Source organism: Molossus molossus, unplaced genomic scaffold, assembly GCF_014108415.1.
Source record: "Molossus molossus isolate mMolMol1 unplaced genomic scaffold, mMolMol1.p scaffold_m16_p_1, whole genome shotgun sequence".
Lineage (NCBI taxonomy): Eukaryota > Metazoa > Chordata > Mammalia > Chiroptera > Molossidae > Molossus > Molossus molossus.
In genome coordinates this window covers 135,279,037-135,294,668 of record NW_023425344.1, presented here as the reverse complement: position 1 = coordinate 135,294,668, position 15,632 = coordinate 135,279,037, and the positions used below count along the sequence as shown (strand labels likewise).

The 15,632-nt window shown below is 38.1% G+C and overlaps 1 long non-coding RNA gene across 1 annotated transcript; it reads left to right on the top strand.

The window, feature by feature from the left end:
- The first annotated feature begins 376 nt into the window (after nt 1–376).
- On the top strand, nt 377–4,396 carry LOC118616004. Its single transcript, XR_004956516.1, has 3 exons — nt 377–766; nt 1,481–1,556; nt 4,065–4,396. It is a non-coding gene; the product is annotated as an uncharacterized LOC118616004 (long non-coding RNA).
- Nucleotides 4,397–15,632: the final 11,236 nt, after the last annotated feature.

Sequence of the window (15,632 nt, the reverse complement as noted above, 5' to 3'; positions counted from 1 at the left end):
TATTGATGTATAGAAATGACATTGATTTATGGATATTGATTTTGTATGCTGTTGCTTTGCTAAAGTTACTTTATTGGATCTAGTAGTTTTTTGTTGGTGTCTTTAGGGTTTTCTATATATAATATAATGTCATATGTGAATAATGACAATTGTGCTTCCTCCTTTCCAATTTGCTTGTCTTTTGTTTATTTTTCTTGTCTGATTGCTGTGGCTCATAATACTTCCAGTACTATGTTGAATAAGAGGGGTGAAAGTGGACATCACTGTCTTGTTCTGTCCCTAGGCTGACACTCTACCACTGAGTCAAACTGGCCAGGGCTGTTCTGATCTTAAGAGAAACACTGCCTCCAGTTGTAATTCAGGTTGATTGCTCTACTTTCAGCTATAAATTGGGTTTGAAGCTGGGAGGTGTGTGTTGCTTTCACCTGCACCGCAGCCATCATGGAACTGGAGCTGTGTTTGAATATCAGAGACCCAGCCTTGGTTTGGCCTCTGTGGACTCCAGTCTCTCCAGGGGAGGAAAAGAGAACAATTTCATGAGATTCCTTTGTAACAGAAGAGTTGAGGTTGTTATATATTGCCACATGTTGGGGACTTTGCATTCACCCCTGGGGGGTGATGAGAACTGAACTCATGTCTTTGTGCACTTGGCCAACAGGCCCACCCCAAATTTCACATGTGGCCCTAGCATTGCGTGCCATATTGGTGGATATTTATAATGTGGACTCAGATAAGCTGAATGGACTATATACAAAGTGGTGGCATGGTAAGTTTTTGCCTCAGTCATTTTCCATGTTCCACCTTCCTTCTCTTTTAGAGTCTTCATGGAAATTGAAATCATTTTATGTGATTTGGTAATAGAATTTAGTTGAATTATATGAAATGCATCTGCTGGGCTGTTTATTGACCTGCAAAAATAGGCTATTCATCTGGTTTAACATAATACTAGAATAGACATTTTCTTGGTTTTCTTTGTATCTGTAGAATTTCTTTCCACCTTTAAAAAAACAAAGCCCTTGCTCTTGGCACACATTTGTCATAGGAAACCTTTATGTGGGTGTTGTCTTCAGTCCCATTTCCCACTGGGAATCAAAAATCAAAGCAAAGAATAGGCTTGCCTTTAGGGATAAGCCCTACCCTCCAACACCCCTTTACTTGGTAAAAATAGAAAGCACCTGGATCCCAAGGGTAACACCTTTATTTTTCTTGGCTGCTTACTTTTTTCTAAGTTCAATAATTGCAGATCCCCCAACCTTTACCCTGGGCCCCCAAACCCACTAGCCTCTCCCTGCAGGTGGGTTGGCCTCAGCTCCGTGCACCTGCACAGCCTCCACCTACATTTTCAGCACCAGACTCCACCCGGGGTTCCTAGGGCAAACTCTTGGGCTGGGAGACAAATGGGTAAAGCTAACTTCTATACTCCATGCACTCCTAGCAGCAAACATTTGAACTCCATTGACAACTGTTTCTCTCGCACCAGGCACTGCAGCTAAGAGCACGCTCCTGGGCATGATGAACACCAATGACTCCACGCTGGCAGAGGATTCTCATCCAAGGTGTGCCTGGGGTGCACATGTGGCAGCAGCACAGACAGGGTGTGGGGTGGGAGGGGCATGCTGGATGTCAGAAATTGGGCAGCATGCCCAACCTTGCTGTGTGTGGTGGAGGCAGAGGTGGACCTGGCATCTACCTGCACAGCCAGAGCAGCTCACAGTTCCACATGAAAAAATACTTGCTGTACTTCCCAGACTTGTGCCAAACCTTTGGCAGTGTGCAGCCTCGAGAGACTAAGAGGTCCACTGCAGTGACAATGTGCAGTTAAAATCCTGTGCATCTTGGTTTCAGCCATTCTGCAGTTTAGAGCCAGACTTCCGCCATCAATTCTAAGATGGAATGTTATTTTTAAATTTGCCATTTCCTAGTTAGTGTGGTTCAGTGGATTGGGCAGCATCCCATGCACCAAGAGGTCACCGGTTCAATTCCTGGTCAGGGCACACGTCCCGGTTTCGGGCTCTACACCCACCAGGGGTGTGCAGGAGGAACCAACTGATGTTCCCTCATTGATGTTTCTATCTCTCTCTCTCTCTAAAAAAAATCAATAAAAATATTTTTTCAAAAAATTTACCACTAAGAAAAATAAAAGGACACAATTATAATTGCATGATGCTTTCCATTGAAAACTGTATCCCTGTTTCATAGAAGTTAAATGTAAAATGATGACATATGCCATATAAATGTGTTTTGATAGATTTTTCTAACATTTGTGTGCTGCTCAAAGTCAGCTTTTGTCATCATCCTCACTTGCCCACTTGCAATGTCTTGCACCTTTTTTTGGGTGCTATGAACTGTAGTAGCTGCTGTCACAAATAGTTCTCTCCTCCAAAAAGTGGTGGTGTGTGTATTTTGGGTGAGGTGGTTAGCACAGGACAAGAGGGTGGTAAACAGTGCTAGGGGATGGATGCAGTTGGAGATGTACAGAACATAACAGATGATAGGAAGTTTAGGGAGGGCCCGGGAGTGTCTTTTAACCACTCTATAATATAGAAATGTTTGCATCCCCCCTCAAATTTCCTTCCTGCTCCTTTGTAGTCCATATCCAGCCCAAGCCCCAGATCCTGGCAACCTCAAATCTGCTTCTATCACAATAGTTTTAACTTAAGAATTCATAACAATAAAATCACATAGTTGGTATTTTTTTCTGGAATATTTTATATGCATAATGTGTTGAGACTTTTCATGCTGTTGCATGTCTCAGCTGTTCATTCCTTTTTATTGCACAATAGTATTCCTTTGAATGGATTTTACTGTTTGTTTACCTTTTGTTGTTTCCTTAACCTAGTGAGAACCATTGATTCTTTCACCATTAACTATGATTTTAGTTGTAGGGTATGTAAGTGTGTGTTTTGTAGATGTTCTTTCCTAGGTTGCTGTCTTTTGCTGTGGGTGTTGCATTTTGGCAAATGCTTTTTTGTAAGGTGACATGCTTTATCTTCTTTAGCCTACTGATATGGTGGATTGCTTTGATTGATTTTTGTAGTTTTATATTGTTGGGTTCTAGATTTTGTAGTATTCCTGAGAAATACTGGCCTTTTATCTGGTAGGCAGTTAAGTTAGTTGGAATCACTTTGATCCTTTAAGCTTGCTTTTTTGCTTGATTAGTGTGAGTCAGAGCAGCCTTCAGTCTAGGATAATTTGGCCCCACTACTTGGGAGATTCCCTTCAGAAGACTCTATCCCGTGCCTGGTATATGCCCATTCTTGTGTGAGCTCTGGGTGTTGCATGGCCCACTGCTTTATGGTGGTTCTTAACTCAGCCTGGGGAGTTTCATTCAAACATATGCAGATTAGGATTCAGCCAATAGTTTGAAAGGACCCCTTGGCAGAGCTTCAAGATTTCCCCCTGAACATCTTTCTACTTTCTTGCGTTCTACCCCAATCTCCCAGAACTGTAATCTCTTTTTCCTCAATTTAGTGAGATACTAGGCTCTGTTTGGGTTTCCTGTACCTGAGCTGTATCCTGAACACTGCCTCCGGGTAGTAGTCCAGGGCTAGTGCTCACCTCATTTGTTCATTGCCTGTTGCTTTATGTTTGAAAAATAGTTATATATTTTTTGGGGGTCTTTTTGTTGTTGTTGTTGTTGTTGTTGTTGTTGTTTTATTTCTTTATGGTAGGACAAAAATTCCTGTAGCAGTTACCCCTTCCAGCCAGTAGCAACAATCCATTATATTTTTTCATCATTTCATGACTGTTATTGGAAATGTATACTTCCTTGTGATCTTCAGGATCATTTTCTTCTCTTCCAAAATCCCACTCCATAAAAAGTATAAGTTAAATGTGGAATTTATACATTACTTTTGGGAAAGTTAACATTTGCACTGAAGGTCAAAAGCAATGGTAAGTTGGCTGATGCATTGGCATGAATCAAAGCAGTGGCACTAAACTGTAGTCATATTCTTCCTTCCTGTGCACTCCAGTAACCCACCCCTCCATTCTTTTAAACTTGTTTCTGTTAATAGTGTTTCTTTTTTAAATGAATTAACTAATATGTAACTATTGAAAAACAGCATATTTCTGTAGAAGTTCCAAGGACTAACTTCAAAGGAAACTGACTCCAGCAACCGGACAGTCCAGCTTCAGGAGACTTGATGACTTCCATCCATGAAAACCGGACCTCCACTTGACCAGCTTCAAGATAATCATCGGAATAGACTGTGCTGACTTACACATAGAGAACTTCCAACTCCCCTCCCCATGGTTTTTTTGTTCTGCTTTCCCTCTCCCTCCTTGTAAACCCCTGCCTGCACTGAGATGTAAAGGTGGTCTTTAGGACAGGAGTCCGCCATCTGCTCAGGTTGCCGGCATTTGAGTAAACTGTCTTTTTTCCATCAACACCTGTCTCTGGAGTATTGACTCACAAAGCAGCAGGCAGCCAAATCTGAGTTCACTATCACACTCACACACAAAATAGCCAATTTCACTTCAAACAGTGTTTTTGCCCTGGCCAGTTTGGCTCAACAGTTACAGCATTGGACCCCAGACCAAAGAGTTGAAGGTTCAAGTCCAGTCAAGGGCAAGTACCTACCTCAGTTGTGGTTCGGTCCAGGGTCATGTGGGAGGCAACCAGTCGATGTGTCTCTCCCACATCAATGTTCCCCCCACTCTCTCTCCCTCCCACTTTATCTGAAGATAAATGAAAAAAAGTATCCTTTGGTGAGGATTTTTTTTATCCTTACCTGAGGACATTTTCCTTTTTTTTTAGATGGAGTGGGAGGGAGAGAGAAACATCAACATGAAAGGGACACAGTGAGTGGCTGCCAGCCACATGACCAACCAAGGCCGGGGACAAGCTAATCAAGGTATGCACCCTTAGCAGAAACTGAACCCAGGTCTCTCTGGACCACAGGCCGATACTCTAACCACTGACCCAAACTGGCCAGGGTGAGGATTTTTTTTTTTTTAAAGTTCCTAATATAAAGTCAGAATGATTAATTCTAGCGTGGTGGTATGGCTCAGTGAGAGAGACACATTGATTGGTTGCCTCCCACCAGGGCCAGGGACCGATCCCGAAACTAAGGTACATGCTCTTGACCAGAATCAAACCCGTGACTCTTTGGTACCCAGGCCAACTCTCTAACTGCTGAGCCAAGCCAGCCAGGGCTTAAGTAGGCATCTTCTTAATTCTGTGGGATCAAACAGGAAGTGTACAGAAAGCACTTGTGCTTTGTACTGACAAATGATGCTTGGCTTTAGGAAAAGTGCCCAGAGAGTGTTTGAATTGCAAATTGAAGTAGCTTTTCTTTTCTTTTGTTTTTTAATGGTACATTGCTTCTACTTGAAGAATTACCAAGAGACAAATTAGGGTCATTTAGACTTGGGTATATGGCAGATGTCTTCTTTCAAATGAACAAAGTGAGCCTGTTATTTAAAGAAAATGATTGACCATATTTCTTGCTAGTGTTAAAGTAGAAGCTTTCAGTAAAAATTATTATTTTACAATTAGCAAGTTGTAATCGTATCCACCACCATGAGCTTATTATCCTTCCAATCACTGAAAGGCTTTTTTGGAGATAAAGGGTGATATTAATGAATGTAATTTTTATTTATTTTTAAATTTTATACTTTTATTTATTTTTATATTTTCATTGATTTTTTAGAGAAAGAGGAAGGGAGAGAGAGATAAAAATATCCATGTGAGAGAGAAACATTGATTGGCTGCCTCCTGCATGACCCCTACTGGGGACAAAGCCTGAAACCCAGGCATGTGCCCTGACCAGGAATCAAACCAGGACTTCTCAGTCCATGGGAAAACACTCAATCCACTGAGCCACACTGGCCAGGCAATGAATGTGATTTTTAAGATATTGTATCATGAAGTGTGTCAACATTTGGAAGATCTGTATAAATCAGTGAACTAATATTTTCCAAATGACCAATGCTTAATGTTATAAAATTATGCATGAGTAAAAGATCCATTCAATGTTCAAACTAGACCAGTGAATTTCTATATAGTAACAGTATGAAAAGTTTATAGATATGGTTTTAGATTTCACATTGCAACTAACTTTTAGAAAACTACCACTGTCATTTTTGGTATAGTATGTATGTCCACAGTTATCTGATTAAGAGATTTTTTCTCTTTTCCAACTACATAGCTATGTGAAGGTAGATTTTCTTCACATACATCATGCAGAATTTACACATTACAACAGATTGAATGTAGAAGCAGATATTGGAATTCAGATTTATTTAGGCAAGACATAAAAGAGGTTGCATTAATGTAAAAGGATGCCACTCCTTAAATTTTTAAAAAACATAATTTTCCACAATAATGTATTATTTGATTTAATACATAATGTGTGTTATTATTATTTTTAATAACAATTATTAAAATTTTTGTTTTAATTTCTAGTATAAAATGTATTGATAGTTATTACCCACATGAATAAAACATTTCTGAGGTCCTCAATATTTTTGAGAATAGAAAGGGGTTCTGAGAGCAGAAAGTTTGAGCTTTTTTTCTTCCTTCCTTCCGTCCTTCCTTCCTTCCTTCCTTCCTTCCTTTTTTCCTTTCTTCCTTCCTTTTTTTCTTTCTTTCATCTTTAGAGTTGTCTGTTCTTTAAAAAGGACATGGATCTCAGTAATTAAAAAACTGTATCTGGTAGCATGTAAATTGGGGGACTTACAATCTTTCTTTCTGCTATAATGGATTATCCTTATTCTCTAGTTTTTGTTGAACAATTTTGGTACATAGCTTGCTGTTAGGAAATCATCTCTTTTGGGTTTTTTACTTTATTGCTATGGATTCATAGGTGGTACTTTTCATACTTTCTCTAATGCTATGTGTGTCTTGGTTATTTCTCCCTAGCCAATATCCCTATCCAATCTGTGGTTACAACTGATGAATGAGTCCAGCTCTAACATGAACTCTGGTTGATATTTTTGCATAAGTTAATAAGACAAAAATAAAGCAATGAAGCTGCCTGTTCTAATTTCCGATTTGTCAATAGTGTGAGAAACTTCTTTACTGAATCAGATAATAGCTTTCCAATCCCAGAAGACTATCTCCTCAAGTCTTTGTCTCCTTTACTATGTAACAGCTACAGATGCAGCACTTTGACATTTAATTTGTATCAGTGATTCTCAAGTGGAGAGAGATTTTGCTTTTCTGGTGACACTTGGCAGTGTCTAGAGACATTTTTGGTTGTTAAGATGGCATCTAATGGGTAGAGTCAGGGACATCCCTGCCCCACCAAAAAAGAATTATGTGGCTCAAGGTTGAGATAATTCTATAACTTTTTAAAGTTTAGATTATCAACAAAACAATAAATCAAGTCCAGATTGGTAGCATCTGTCTGTTTCTATAGCAAAAATTCTCCTTCTGTGGCTGATTTCCAGTTACCAGTATGACTCAATTGTGGAATGAGTAGAAGATATGTAGTAGCCATATTATTAGTATTACCACCACAAAGATACAATAGTCATAACTAACTACAAGTGCATAAGTAACAGTAAAATGTAGTAATATAATTAGTAATAGGTTTTGTGTATTTATCACCTTTGTAATATAAGGGGTTTAATTGTAATTAAACATTTAACTTTTAATAACAGCTATACTTAACAGCTGCCTTACAAAATTCTTAAAAATTTGGAAGTGGGTTCTTGCAGGTCAGAATGAACTGGCTTGGAGCCAGAATGCCACTGGATAAGTCCACTACTCATTTTCTAGGGAACCAGCTTTGACTGGCCCAGACTGGGTTGGCACCTGCCCATGGTATACCCACACAAAGCAGGCATGTGAATGTGGCTGGATCCAGAGGGAGCCTGCCCCCTTCCAATAAGAAATTGATGGTGGTGTCACTGTGAGTGGGCAGGTGCCCCAAGAGACACCCCTGACAGTGCTGCAGACACAGGCCTCCTGCTCCACTTCTGTCCATCAAGACTCCATGCAGACTGAGTTTCTGGCTCACCCACTCTCCTCACTCTCCCAAAGAGGGATTTCAAAATAGTAGATCAGTGGTGGGGGCACATATGAAATGCAATCATTGGATGTTTCTCACATCAATGTTTCTCTCTCTCTCTCTCTCCCTTTCTCCCCCCCCCTCCCTTTCCCTTTCTCTAAAATCAATAAAAATATGTCATCAGGAGAGGATTTTTAAAAAGGTGCAATGGCATAGAATAAAAAAAGCATTGTAAATAATTTTTAGGTTACTTTTTAAATTAAAATCTCTGATATAATTTTTCTCTGCAGTTAATTTATTTTTCTTGGGTTAGATCAAAAACAAAGGAATTTCTGATTATGTCTTCAGACATATCACTAAAAATCTTGATTGCTGAACACAATACCAAAAACGTTATCTCAGCTTGGTGTAAATGTTCAGTTATCACTAAGATATATAAGCAATGTAGAACTGAGGGAGGAAAGACAAACTTACTTCTGCAAAAAAACTTAAATGGATACAGTCACCTAACTTGACAGGGAATGTAACAGGCTAGCAGTGAGCACTGCCCCTTTGCTTTTACATTAATGAGCTAGTAGTACTGCTCAAGTTTTTCTTTCTCTCTGGTACATCAATTTTGGCAAGCAGGTGACTTCAGAAACTCTGATGTGAACCTCTGGAATGATAATAAGGATCTGGCTTTATTTAACATAACTAAGGTGTTCTGTGAGGGGGTGTTTGGACTTGAACTAGCAGGTACAAGCGGATATATTATTTAAAATGAAGCATATCCAGCTGTAAGAAAGATCTCTTATCCTTTGAGATGACATGGAGGGACCTGGAAAGTATCATCCTAAGTGAAACAAGCCAAGCAGAAAAAGATAAATACCACATGATCTCACTTATTTATTGAATATAACAAACATTACAGTCTGAGGAATAGGGTAGACCCAGAAACATGGAAGTAGGGTACAGACTAACGACCCTCAGAAGAGTGGGTGGTAGGGGGAGGGAAGAGATAAACCACAGAACTTATATGCATGTACGCATAACCAAAGGACATGGACAACAAAGCCGGGGATGGGATAGGGGGGTGATGGGGAGGAGGGTGTCAATGGGGTAAAAAAGGAGACACATCTGTAACAAAAACAAAATTAAAAATAAAAATAAATAAATAAAAACTCATTTTTCAAAATTCACAAAACTAGGTATAAAGAAATATAAAGCACTAAGTTTTCCAATGATACTTTTGTCAATTAATAGCATTTGTACTTCTGAAGTTCTTAAAGCTTAAATAGCACTAAGACTTTTGGGACACCCTGGTATACACATATATACATTCCCTCGCTCTGTCCATGAAGAGGGCCTAGGCAGGAATATTCCTGTAGCCATGAGAGCACCTAGCACTCATTTTAACTATCATTCCCTCTTTGGAGAAATAGCTGATACCACAGATTAGCTCAGGGGTGGACATGAAAATTCTCAGATGAACCAACAATATTGCTGTGCTAAAAATTAATGGAGTGCTCAAAGAACAACTGGGACATGTCAATACACACACACATACACACAATCGCAATCCTGAGATCAGTGAAAATTAATAATGATAGTAATTTCTTATAAGCCATCAAATAAAATAGAAAATCACGTATCCACACTAGTAATACATAAATGGATGGAAGACTTTAGAGATATTTACATAGTTACAAATAGCTCACAACAAAATATTCATATATTACAAAGGGGAAAAGAACAACTTTATAGCTGAAGAAGCATGGAAGATACCACCTTAATCAAAGTAAACAGAATGATTAATGGTACAAACTGAAATCATGTGCCACCTGATAAAATGCAATGAGAACACAGTGTTACTTCTATTACTGCTGGAGATGTATAACATAAATATAATCATGAGAAAATATAAAACAAACACAAATTGAAAAATATTCTACAAATAATTGGCCTATACTCTTTGTGTGACATTCACAAAAATCAATAAAAGACATAATAACATTTCTAGATTAAAGGAGATAAGAAAAAAAAAAAACCTGCAAAAGACTAGAGCTATAATGCTTGAAACAGTATGGTAATTGTCCAAAGAGCAACAGGCTTATAAAAAGAACAGATTTGTGTTTGTAAGAACTTAAAACAGGATTCCAAAATAACCGCGGAGTGAATGGAAGCTACACAGACCATCTCCCAGGACCAAACTGGAATTACAATGAAAATAAAGACAAATTGTCAGGAAAAAGCAACAGAAAAGCAGCTTGGAGGACCATATAACCAGGGATGCTGACTCAATCCTGGTAGGATTGTAGAGGTGCGAGGGGGGAGCCTGGGAGCCCATGTCCGGCAGCCACTTTAGCTGTGAGCAGTGCCCTCGGATTAAACTCCCAAGCGGCTCTACAATGCACAGCTTGGATAGATGCTAAAATAGCCACACACTTACCTAGGGCTCTGGCAGAGGGAGGGCGGACTAAACTGAAATTGTGTGGGAACACTTGAGATTTGGAGGGTACTCAGAGATTTTGCTGAGTTGCAGCCACACAGGACTGTGGTCATCTTACTCCTTCCCAGGGCTCTGGGTAAGGCAGTGGCCCCTCCTTCAAAAATTCAACCCCACCCAGTGGCCATTGAAATGCTAATTGAGGCCCATTAACAATCAGCATCTGCCCCATCATTGGGTAATACTCTTACACTGAGCACCTGAGGGAGTTTTTTAGGCAACTCAGAAACCAAGGTTCTTCAGGTGACTGCTACTAATAGCCTCCAGGCAAAAAAGATAGAGGATAACTACCATTCCCTGGGCTAGCAACTCTAACCAGGAAAGTTAAGACTTGACAGTGGTATTTAAAGCGGGTCCTCCATGCCTCACCCAAACCCAGGCAAGGGAAACAGAAACAGCAGAACACCAACACCCACAGGGAAAATTTGGCAGACTCCAAAGCCCACTGTGATAGCCAAAACGGTGAAACACAGAAACAAAAGCCAAATGAAAGAACAAGAGACCTCTACCAAAGATGAGATAAATGAGGTGCAGTTAAGCAAGTTAACAGAACTAGAGTTCAGAGCCATGATCTTGAGGAAGCTCAACAGCATGTGTCAGGACATGAACACCATGAGTAAAGACATAGAAATGTTGAAAATCAACCAGTTGGAAATTAAAAACCACCAAGAAGAAATAAAGAATGACATATCAGAAATAAAGAACACACTGGAAGGACTATACAGCAGAGTAGAGGAAGCAGAGGACCAGATCAGTGAATTAGAAGACAGGATAGAAAAAATAAACCAATCAGAAAACCAAAAGAAAAAAAACAGGAAGACAGCTGAAGAGAACTGTGGGACAACTGGAAACGGAATAATATTCGCATCATAGGAGTCCCCAAAGAAGAAGAAAATGAAAAAGGGTTAGAGAATATATTTCAAGAAATAGTGACAGAAAACTTCCCTAATTTGGTGAAGGAAGAAGGCATTCAAGTTCAAAAAGCACAGAGAGCCCCAAGTAAGAAGAACCCAAACAGGCCCACACCAAGACACATAGTAATTAAAATGCCAACAATCAAAGGCAAGGAGAGAATCCTAGAAGCAGCAAGAGATAAGCAACAGGTCACCTACAAAGAAACCTCCATAAGGCTAGCAGCTGACTTGTCAACAGAAATACTACAGGCCAGAAGGGAATGGCATGAAGTAATCAAGGTCATGAAAAACAAGGATTTGAATCCAAGACTACATTATCCAGCAAGGCTATCATTCAAAGTAGAAGGTGAAATAAAGAGCTTCCCGGACTAAAACAAACAAACAAAAAGGGATAAGGGAATACATTAGCAACAAACCAACACTGCAAGAAATGTTAAAAGGACTGCTGTAATTAGTAGAAGAAATAGGAAGAAAAATATAACCACACTAAACAAAAATGGCAATTAATAAGTACATATCAATAATCATCTTAAATGTAAATGGACTGAATGCTTCAACACAATGACACAGAGTAACTGATTGGATAAAAAAGCATGCTTCATCTATATGTTGTTGACAAGAGACCCACCTCACAACAAAACACTCACATAGGTTGAAAGTGAAGGGATGGGAAAAAAATCTTTCAAGCAAACAAAAAGAAAAAAAAAAGCGGGGTAGCAATACTTATATCTGATAAAATACATTTCAAAATGAAGGCCATAACTAGAGACAAAGAATAATAGTAATATTGAAAGGATCTATCCAACAGGAAGATATAACCTTGATAAACATATATGCATCTAATATAGGAGCACCAAAATATATTAAAAATCTTTTGGAGGACTTTAAAAGAGAAATTAACAGCAATACAATCATAGCAGGGGACAGCAACACCCCGCTGACACCACTGGATAGAACCTCTAGAGAAAAATATTAGCAAGAAAATGGACTCTAAATGAAGCACTAGACCAAATGGATTTAATAGATATCTACAGAGAATTACATCCCAAATCTACAGAATTTACATTCTTCTCAAGTGCACATGGGTTATTCTCAAATATAGACCACATGGTAGGACACAAACTAAATCTCTACAATTCAAGAAGATTGAAATCATATCAAGCATCTTCTCATATCACAATGGCATGAAACTAGAAATCAATTGCAACAAAAGCATGCAAAGACATTTGAACACATGGAGCTAAATAGCATGCTATTAAACAATGAATGGGTTACCGAGGAGACTAAGGAGAAAATTTAAAACTTTCTGGAAAATAGTGAAAATGAACGCACAACAACACAAAATCTATGGGATAAAATGAAAGCAGTTCTGAGAGGAAAGTTCATAGCACTACAGGCCTACCTCAAGAAACAAAAAGAGTTTCTAATAGACTGTTTAACCTCACAACTTAAAGACTTAGAAACCAAACAAAAATAAAACCCCAGAGCAATTAAAAGGAAGGAAATAGTATAGATCAGAGCAGAAATAAATGACATAAAGACCAAAAACAAAAATACAATTCAAAGAATCAATGGAACAAATAGCTGGTTTTTTGAAAAGATAACGAAGATTGATGGACCCTTAACTAGACTCATGAAGAAACAAAGAGAGAGAACCCAAATACACAAAATCAGAAATAAAAGTGAAGTAACAACTGACACCACAAAAATACAAAAGATAGTTAACACCTACTATGAACAATTATATGGCAACAAATTTGACAATCTAAGTGAAATGGACAAATTTTTAGAAACACATAGTCTTCCAAACTTGACCAGAAAATGATAGAAAGCTTGAACAGACCAATAACAACTGAGAAAATTGAAGAGGTAATCAAGACTATTCCAGCAATCAAAAGCCCAGGCTGGAATGGCTTCATGGGGGTTTTACGAAACATTCAAAAAAAACTAACGCCCATTCTCCTCAAACTATTTCAAAAAATTCAAGAAGAAGAAAGACTTCCAAACTTGCTTTATGAGGCCAGCATAATTTTAATTGCAAAAAAAAAGACAGTACAAAAAAAGAAAATTACAGGCCAATATCCCTGATGAACATAGATACCAAAATCCTGAACAAAATACTAGCAAATTGGATCCAGCAAAACATCAAAAAAATTATTCTCCATGACCAAGTGGGATTAATCCCAGGGATGCAAGGCTGGTACAACATTCACAAATCAATAAATGTTATACACAACATAAACAAAATGAAGCATAAAAACCACATGATCATATCAATAGATGCTGAAAAAGCATATGACAAAATCCAGCATTCATTTCTGATAAAAATGCTCAGCAGTGTGGGAATAGAGGGTCATATCTCGACGTAATAAAGGTCATATATGAAAGACCTACAGCCAACATCATACTCAATGGCAGAAACTAAAAGCTTTTCCCTTAGAAACAGGATCAAGACAGGGATGTCCACTTTCGTCACTCTTATTTAACATAGTACTGGAAGTCTTAACCACAGCAATCAAACACAAAGAAAAAATAAATGGATCCAAATTGAAAAGGAGGGAGTGAAACTGTCATTATTTGCAGATGACATAGTATTATACATAGAAATCCTAAAGACTTTATCAAAACTCTACTAGACTTAATATATACATTTGGCAAAGTAGCAGAATACAAAATTAATGTCAAGAAATTGATGGCATTTTTATTCACCAATGATGAACTCACAGAAAGAGAAACTGAAAAAACAATCACATTTATCATTGTGGAAAAAAATTAAGATACCTAGAAATAAACTTAACCAAAGAAATAAAGGACCTATTTGCAGAAAACAACAGGTCATTGAAAAAAGAAATAGAGGAAGATATAAAAAGTGGAAGCACATACCGTGTTCATGGATTGGAAGAATTAACATCATTAAAATGTTTATATTACCCAAAGCAATTTATAGATTCAATGCAATTTTCATCAAAATACCAATGACATATTTCACAAAACTAGAACAAATACTTCAAAAGTTCATATGGAACCAAAAGAGACCCCTGAATAGCCACAGCAATCTTGAAAAAGAAGGACAGAGTAGATGGGATCACAATACTAGATATCAAGTTATACTACAGAGCTACTGTAATCAAAAGAGCCTGGTACTGGCACAAGAATAGGCATATAGACCAGTGGAACAGAACAGAGAACCCAGAAATGGACTCAAGGCAACATGCTCAATTAATATTTGACAAAGAAGGCAAGAGCACACAATGGAGTAAGACAGCCTCTTTAATAAATGGTGTTCGGAAAATTGGACAGCTTCATGCAAAAAAATGAAAGTAGACCATCAACTTAAACCATACCCAAAAATAAACTCAAAATGGATAAAAGACTTAAATGTAACCTGTGAATCCATAAAAAGTCTAGAATAAAATGTAGGCAACAAAATTTTGGACATCATACTCAACAGAATTTTTACTGATACATCACCTAAGGCAATAGAAACAAAGGAAAAAATGAACACATGGGACTACATCAAACTTAAAAACTTCTGCACGGCAAAAGAAACAATCATCAAAATGGAAAGACAATCCACTGTATGAAAGAACATCATTGCCAATGATACATCAGATAAGGGTTTAATTTTCAAAATATATAGAGTACTCATACAACTCAACAAAAAGCAGACAAAGAACGCAATTAAAAAAAGGGCAGAGGAGCTTAATAGATACCTCTCCAAACAGGACATACAAATGGCCAAGAGACATATGAAGAAATGCTCAACATCACTAATCATCAAGAGATGCAAATTAAAACAGCAGTGAGGTATCACCTTACACTTGTCAGAATGGCTTCCATCAGCAAATCATCAAACAAGTGTTGGCAAGGGTGGTGTAGAGTACACTAGAGCAGTGTACACTGCTGGTGAAAATGCAGACTGGTGCAGCCATTTTGGAAAACAATATAGTGTTATCTCAAAAAATTAAAAACTGAATTTCCATTTGACCCAGTGATCCCACTTTTAGGAATATATGCTAAGAAGTCTGAAACACCAATCAGAAAGGATATATGTACCCCCATGTTCATAGAGCACTATTTACAATTGCTAAGATCTGGAAACAACCCAAGTGTCCATCAGTCGATGAGTGGATAAAAATGCTGTGGTACATATACTCAGTAAAATACTATGCAGCTGTCTCTTATCCTTTGACATGACATAAAGGGACCTGGAAAGTATTATCCTAAGTAAAACAAGCCAAGCAGAAAAAGACAAATGCTACATGATTTCATTTA